This window comes from Melospiza melodia, chromosome 7 (assembly GCF_035770615.1).
Source record: "Melospiza melodia melodia isolate bMelMel2 chromosome 7, bMelMel2.pri, whole genome shotgun sequence".
Lineage (NCBI taxonomy): Eukaryota > Metazoa > Chordata > Aves > Passeriformes > Passerellidae > Melospiza > Melospiza melodia.
The window spans coordinates 2,702,270-2,710,852 of record NC_086200.1 but is presented as its reverse complement, the minus strand read 5'-3'; positions in this window follow the sequence as shown (position 1 = coordinate 2,710,852).

Genomic DNA, 8,583 nt, shown 5'->3' with positions numbered 1-8,583 from the left:
CCCTGGAGGCAGGGAGGAGGCAGAGGAAGAGGGGGGAAGTTAGGAAGCTGCACCCGGGGCTCTGCAGGGCTCCCGGCTAGGTCTCGAAGCACAAGGAGCCAGAAGAGCTTGGCCGGACAATCCCGAGCTCTGGACACCTTGTCCTCAGCACCGGGAACCCGTTTGCTTCTCCAGGCCCTGGGCACTGCTCCCGTGCTGCTCATGCAAGTTACACACAGACACAGAGCTACCTGCTCTGTCTCAACCCTCTTCAGCACTGAACAGCACAACACAGTAACATGTTCTCTTCAGTACATGGTCTAATTATTAATAGTCCTGCAAAGACTCACATTCAAAGCACACACAAAAACCCCAAACCCTGGTACAAACCTTGCATCAACACAAAATGCATGTTGCTGTTCAGAAACACAGGGCAGCACTTTTGGCCAATGCTTTTTCCTATAAGATCTTTCAAAGGATTGCAAAAGTGACATTGTTTGGCAACTTCTTCAAGGAACAGACAGGAGAGGCTTCTGAGTTTTTAAAGATTTATTGGTTTGCTTTCACTTTCCTTTTGGCATCCTTACACTTCACCCAGCATTCCAGAAAATCGTGAAAATCCAAAATAATATCAGGGGAAGTTTCTGAATTCATTCATGTTTCTCCCAAAGACTTTCTTGACATACATACAAGTGACTGGTCCTATGACATACAGAGACGCAGTGGTTTCCCTGACTGGACATTACAAGACAACGTTATAGACTCCACTATACTAAAACACTTCTGTTGCCTGGTAATTACAAAGCCTGAAGCTCTTCTAGAGGCTTTTCCCAGTGCAACTTCATTAGGTTCCTCTCTGCCCAACTCTCGAGCCTCTCCAGGTCTCACTGAAGGGCAGCAGAGCCTTGTGGTGCCTCAGGCCCTGCTCCCAATTCTGTCCCATCAGCAAACACTGAGGGAACACTCTGTCCCTTCTGCCAGGTCACTGGGGAATAAGGCAAACAAGGCTGGGCCCAGCACGGCGCCCTGAGCTCACAGCTACCTGAGTTTGGAGCTCCCCTGTCCACTTCTCTGCCCCACTGTCCCTGAGCTGCCTCAGGGGCCTGTTATGGGAGGCAGGGACAAAGCCTTGCTGAAGTCCCAGCTGGCAACAACCACTGCTCTCCCCTCACAAGCCCAGCCAGTCACTGCAGCACAGGTGGCTATGGGATTGGTCAAGCATGGTTTCCATTCCTGTTATTCCACAGGCTTAGAGATGGCATCCAAGAGGAGCTGTTCTGTCACCTTTCTGGGGATGGAGCTGAGGCTGATGGGCCTGCAGTTTCCTGGCTCTTTCTTGGTGCCCTTTTGCAAGACTGCAGTGATGTTGGCTTTCCTCCACTGCTCATGCCTCTCTCCAGGGCTGTCTCCTTCCCTGACCTGCTGGCAGAGCACCCTGTGCCAGAGGCAGGAGCAGAGATTTCCCTTGGCCCCAAAAGGGAACACTGGGCTCAGGCCGAGTGTCAGTGTGACCTGACAACGGGAGGAGAAGGCATGAAGGAGCAGAGCTCACACAGGGCTGAGCAGGCAGTAGAGCCCTCGTGGCTCTGGGCTTGCTCTGCAAGCTCCTTGGCCTCTACTTTCTCCACAGAGAGAGAGGAACAGCACCTCAAAGCGACCAGCAAACCCGGCCATGGAGCGAGGCTGGGGCTGTGACACCTCAGGGAAACCGGACACGGAGCGGGACTGGGGCTGTCAGCCCTCAGGGAAACTGGCCATGGAGTGGGGCTGGGGCTGTGACACCTCAGGGAAACTGGCCATGGAGTGGGGCTGGGGCTGTGACACCTCAGGGAAACTGGCCATGGAGCGGGACTGGGACTGTGACACCTCAGGAAACCGGCCATGGAGCGAGACTGGGACTGCCAGCCCTCAGGAAACCCGGCCATGGGGCTGGGGCTGCAGCTGTGACACCTCAGGGAAAGCAGCCATGGGTGTGGCTTGGCCTTTGACACCTCAGGGAACTCACCATGGCAGCCACCTCCAGGGGTTTTGAAGTACTTGTTTCTTGGTTTAATGCCCTTCCAAGATCAATTTTCCTGATCCTTATCCATGTTTTGGACAAGTATTGCCTCCTGAACAGGCCACCTCCTGGATGTGCAATGATTCCATCTGATCCAGCTGTGCCTCTTCCTTTCTCAAGGGATGGACAGAGGGGCTCTATTGAAGGTGGCATTTCCTGCAGGAAGGGAGGCGATGCCAGACACAGCCACAGGAGGTAGTTGCTGTGCTTCTGGGCCTGAGCCCTGCTGAGGCTTGAGCTGCCCTCTCTGCTGCTTGGCACTGCGGGCACAGCCCGGATAAGATGGGCACAGCCCAGAGGAATTGTCCCGAGCAGGCTCAGGGCACTCGGGTACTGAGCTTTCCTGCTGGGCTCCCTCCGTGGGAGACATGTCCCGAAACCTGGGAGCGGCTGCACAGGGTGCCCGTGGTGGGGAAAGGGCAGAGGGGGAGAGCAAGGCTCCAGTGTGTCCTGAGAGGGCCTGGCTATGTGCCCATGTGATGTGGGAGCTGTTCCATGGGCAGGTGGGCAAGCAGGAGGGAGGGACGGAGGTTGGGAGTGACAGCTGTGGCACTGCAGATTTCCCCAAGCATTTAGTGAGGGTTTCCTGTGTGGCAGGGAGAGAGCCCCAGGGCCCTGGGCTGCTCCAGCTGCCCCTCCAGGCATGTTGCACAGGACCTGCAAAGAGCGTACAGAGTGACCAGGAGCCACAGGCTCCCACAGCCTTACCCCACCCCCTTGCAGTCCCCAATTCCCCAAGGGAGAAGGGGATCCCAACACACCATGGAAATGGTTCTGTAGCATCTGTGATCCCTCCTCGACTGGGATCATGACTTGGATTACTTGGAAATGCTGGTGAATGGTGCTTTGAAGACCTTGTCAGATGTTGGAGGCATGTTCTGAATGTACCTTTCCTGACAGAATAATCTGTGTCAGTATGCCAAGAGCTTACCATGAGCCAGTTCCCTTAAATTTCACTGAAGGTAGATCAGTTCTGGAAACCTTACCCTGCTCCCTTCTGGAGCCCTGAGGGATCCCACAGGATCACTGTCAGTGGGAGGAAGGGGCATTTAGCTGTCCATCCTCCTCCCGTGTGCAATGCCACTGTGTCCTTCTGTGTGCTCTGTGCAGCCACAGAGAAGAGCAGAGAGGGAAGGGGCTGGGCCCAGGGCTGTGCCTGGGGGCTGAGCCTTTCTCAGCTCCCTTGCAGCCCCCAGGGAGCCCGAGCTGCTTCTGCTGCCACTGCTAAGCCCTGGCCCTGCCTGGGGCTGGTTTTCAAGCTGCTGGCTGCTCCAGGGAGTCCTTTCTGCCCCGACTGCCCCACAAGGGGCTCCTTCCATCCCAGTGTGGGGCCACTGCAGGCACGAGGTCCCCCTGGCCCTGCTCCTGAGTGGAAGGCAGAGCCAAGCGAGTGCCTTGGAGGGCACCAATCACCCAGATGCCCTCACTGCCACTCGGGCCTGAAGGAGAATCTTCAGCAGTGCCATTGGAGCTGTTGTGTCCTGCCTTTCTTTGCAGCTGAGCCTGTTGCTAAAGGTGATCTGGCTTCCCAGCCCATGTTCAGGATTGAGCCTCTGGGAGAGGGTGAGGGTACGCCAAGGCCTTTCCCCTGTGAGACCTGCCAGCTCAGAGCCCAAAGCTCGGCCAGGGGGGCATCGCTGCAGGTGCCAGGACAGAGCCATGCATGTGTGTGCCCTCACCCTGCACGATCCACTCACAACTTCTGCTCAGCACTGGCAGGTGTTTGAAGGACGGTGGGCCATGGCCCAGCTGAAAAAGCCCAGATGATTTGTTGATTTTATCCGATTTTGCATAAGCATGACGTTCTGAACATGCCATTAAAGAAATGGAGAATTTCTCCATCTTTTAAGGTGTACTTTTTGTTTCTCAAGTGATGGGCCAAAAGTTAGGACAGAAGGAGGTGTTTCCCCAACAAAGCAGAGGCCGTTTGGCAGCCCCTGCTGCAGGAAGGAAGTCCAAGCCAAACACAGGCATGGGCACAGGCACAGAAGGTAATTGCTGTGCCAGGCTCAGCAGGGCTCAGCCATTGGCAGAGCTGTGTGGCTGCAGCTCTTCTTCTTCTACCAGGGCCTCCCTTGCACAGCCCGGCAAAGCTGGAGGTGCCTTTGGAGCTCGTTCAGAGCCCTGGGAAAAGGGGACTCGTGCACCAACGTCCCTCCCGCTGCAGCTGCTCTGGAGCTGGCCCTGAGTGCCCAGAGGCCCAAGGCACAGGAGCAGCCCCGAGCGGGAGCCCTGCCGCGAGCCCAGGGCCAGAGCCAGCCTTGGCTCCCGACTGGGCAGGGGCTGCACTGGGTCCTGACAGGGCCTGACTCTGTGCCCTGGGGCGGGGGGAGCTGTCACGGGGCAGGGAGGGCCAGGGCTGGCAGGGGCTGCTCAGGGATGGGTGTGGCCCATGTCCCTCCAAGCAGCAACTGCCCAAAAAGCTGCGCTGCCCCCGGGCTCTCCTCTCGGCCTGCTGGGCTTTGTTGGGTGGCACAGCCTGTGCCACGGGGTGGCAAGGTCCCTGCAGGCCCCAGCTCTGGGGGAAACGGAGAATGTCCTGCCCGCATCCACCGTGCTGCCAGCTCAGCAGTGCAGCACAGCACGGGCTGACGATCCCCATTGCTCCCACAGGTGCAGCTGGAACCACAGCACATGTTCCTGATTCCCAGAAGGGTCTTGGAAGGGGTTTCTGTCAGGGAACAGGCTTCTGGCTAGGGTTACTGGCAGGCCTGCTTGTTTTGCAGCTTATCTTCATCTTATGCTGCGTCCGAATTTGGACTTGCTGGAAGAGAAAAGAGTGAGTGTTTAGTTCACCTTTCCCTCATACAGCTTCTTTTGAAAGTCTACGTCAGACAGAAAACATTCCCAGTGAGGTTGCAGTGTAGGGGTGGCCAGTCCTTGATTGTCCAAAGAACTCTGCTGAGGGTTCTGCTGCTGCCCAGAGCTTTCATTGGCCTCCTAATTGCTGGGCCCTGTCCTGGGGGGGCCCGCTGGGGCTGCAGCCAGTGCTGGCTCCCGCTGAGGCTGCCTGGCCCAGAGCAGCCCCAGGGGCACAGGGCAGAGGCAAAGCACGGTGGGGAGGAGAAAGAGCAGGGACGAGATTGCCCTTGAAAGGCAGAGGCGCTCTGGGGCCCGCTCCTGGCCAGGGAGCCTGCCCAGAGCCGTGCCCTGCGGGCCGGGGCCTTGAGGGACAGCTGTGCAGCTGGGCCAAGCTGTGCCAGCAGCTCCAGCCGTGCTGGGGAGCCTTGCCAGCTCTGGGCCAGCTGTGCAGGAGGCTCCCTGTGTGCCACTGGCAGCTGGGGCCCCAGCCACCTCTTCTTTCCACAGTTCCACCTCTGGACAGGAGTTTTAAGATGGTGGCTGCATGTCACACCCAAACAGCAGGAGCAGCTCCTCCAGCAGTTAGAAGGGCCTGGGCAGCCCTGTCATGAGTTCTGAGAAGAAGACTGCAGAACAGCCATCGACAAGGAAATCTCCTATTCTCCTGGATATCCCACTGCCACCTCCTCTCCCCATGTATATCTCCAAGCTACTTCCATCTCTTTTTTAATCCTCCTCTGTCCTGTCCCGACTTCTTCTATAGACCCCAGGAGCAGCCCAGCACCCTCCTGCCCCTCCTGAGTTCAACATGTCCCTTCCTCTGCCCCTGAGCCCCCTGGGCCTGCCCTCTAAACAACACTGAAGTTATCCCCGCTCTCTGCCAGGCTAGGTGATGGCCCTTTCTTTAGTTGCACTAAAGGGAAGGTGCCGTCACCCCAGTGTTTGGGTGGCAGCAGCAGCAAAGCCCAGCTGGCAGCACCACTGGCTGAGCTCCATGGCCAGGAGCAGCCGTGGATGCCCACGGTGTGGGCAGGCAGGAGGCAGGCAGGGGCTGCTGTGACCAGCGGCGGGGTCCCGAGGGCTGGGGGAGCCCAGTGGGCAGGCAGCAGCATGGGGCTCCCGAGAAAAAGCAACCCCATTTTCTTAATTTTTCACTTTTAGGTATTAGAAATTTGTAGAAATATTTCAAAATATTTTTTCTGTAGACAGACACCCCCAAATATTTCTTCCCAATTCCTATAGTACTTAAAGATTTTTTTAAGTAGTTTTAGAATCCAAAAAAACGACCTCATTTTGTCTTCCCTTTTCATTTTTAAAAATATTTAGAGATATCTCTTGTGTAGAGAAACCTTCATATGTTTCATTCCTTTTTCCACAACACATCTGTATTTTTGAAACTGGTTTTAGAGGTCTGGAAAATATTTTCCCCTTATACAATAAAAAATAAAATTGCATTTCAGTGGTAATCTTTATTCTAGGAAGAAGTAAGACCCCTTCAGCCAGCCAGCCTGCTGCAGAGGCTCTTTTCCCACAGGAGCTTTGTACCTAGTCACAACCAACATACATAAAACCTTTTCCCAGATATTTCCTGGGATTTATGACAAGCTCACGTCTTAATCTTCTCAGACAAATTTTGAGCACAGTGGGAATGTCTTCAAATTACCATCTTTGTTTGCTTCTGGTGGAACTCCCTCCGTTCTAGAGCAGGGCCTTCTCTCAGCTTCCTGCTGCGCCCGGGCTCTCCTCTCGGCCTGCTGGGCTTTGTTGGGTGGCACAGCCTGTGCCAAGGGGCAGCAAGGTGCCTGCAGGCCCCAGCTCTGGGGAAATGGAGAACGTCCTGCCCGCATCCACCGTGCTGCCAGCTCAGCAGTGCAGCACAGCACGGGCTGACGATCCCCATTGCTCCCACAGGTGCAGCTGGAACCACAGCACATGTTCCTGATTCCCAGAAGGGCCTTGGAAGGGGTTTCTGTCAGGGAACAGGCTTCTGGCTAGGGTTACTGGCAGGCCTGCTTGTTTTGCAGCTTATCTTCATCTTATGCTGCGTCCGAATTTGGACTTGCTGGAAGAGAAAAGAGTGAGTGTTTAGTTCACCTTTCCCTCAAACAGCTTCTTTTGAAAGTCTACGTCAGACAGAAAACATTCCCAGTGAGGTTGCAGTGTAGGGGTGGCCAGTCCTTGATTGTCCAAAGAACTCTGCTGAGGGTTCTGCTGCTGCCCAGAGCTTTCATTGGCCTCCTAATTGCTGGGCCTTGTCCTGGGGGCCCGCTGGGGCTGCAGCCAGTGCTGGCTCCCACTGAGGCTGCCTGGCCAAGAGCAGCCCCAGGGGCACAGGGCAGAGGCAAAGCACGGTGGGGAGGAGAAAGAGCAGAGACAAGATTGCCCTTGAAAGGCAGGGGAAGGGAGAATGTTGCTTATCGGAAGAAGCCCCAAAGAGCGGCTGGAAGGGGTGCTGCCTGATCAAGGAACCCCCGAGAAGCGGAGGGAGGGCGTATCGGCTGATGGGGTGTCCCGAGGAGCGGCTGGGGAGAGTGGGGGTGTCCCTTAGTGGGGAGGAGCAGCTGGAGAGCTTGCACGGTCCGGTGGTGGGGAGGTCGGCGGGGCAGTCGGAGTAGGCTCAGCCCGGCCGGTGGGCACGGCTAACCCCGCCTCCCCGCAGGACCACGGTGCAGTTCCTGTTGGAGGCGGACCTGCACGGGCTGCTGAAGCTGGACACGCTGATCCCGAACGCGCCGCCTGCGCCATGGCAGCGCAAGGCCAAGGAGAGCGGCCCCGGGCCCAGCCCTGTCGGCGTGTCCCCCATAAAGCCGGCATGTCGCTCCCACAGCCCCAGCAAGACGCCGTCCAAGACACCCGGTGAGCGCCGGCCACCGGCGGCAGAGGTTGAGTGCGGGAGCCTGGCCCAGGCTGCTTGTCCGTAGCCATGGGGCTCTGGGCTCCCTGCCACGCTGCCCTACCGGCTGCTGCTCAGGCAGGAGGAGGTGGGCTGTGCTCCTGACAGCCACCCACCTCCTTGCCAGCATGAGGGGCAGAGCTCTGAGCACTGGGGCTGGCGAGCTGCTGTTCGCCCAGCTGAGCCTTGCTGGCACAGCTGTATGCTAGGACGAGTGTGGGCAGGACTGTCAGCTGACAGCTTTACATCCTGTGAGTGTTTTTGTATCTTCCCCTTATCTCTGGACTCTGGAATTGTTGCACTAGACCCAAGGAGTTGCACCACACAGTCCCTAACCAACTTGGTGGTAGGGAGGAAAATATAAGTTAGTTGGGACTGGGTGGCATGAGACCTCAGAGTCCTACTTGTCTGGTGGGTGTGATGTGGAAGAGTGTTGGGTTTGCTCCCGTGAAAGCTCTAATACAGGCTGTTAAATAGCTGTAAGACAATATTTTCATATGTGAATGCAGGTAAATCTGGATCCAAAATTCAAAGCACCCCAGCAAAGGCTGGGGGGGATCGCTACATTCCCAAACGCAGCACTATGCAGATGGAGATGGCAAATTTCCTCCTAACCAAAGAGAATGACCCTGCTGAGGATTCCCCTACCAAGAAGGTGAGCATGTTGCTAAGTTACAATTACTTCAATAACTGCTACTCCTTCCTGCCCCTTTACAGAGCAGTGAACAATAGGTTCTATCAAGGGGGCACACGGGACTGACAAGTCCCAGCCATCACTACTTGCAGCTCTGGGCTTCAGGAGCCTAGGATGAGACTGAAGCTGTAGAGACTGCCATGCACTCGAAGCCTA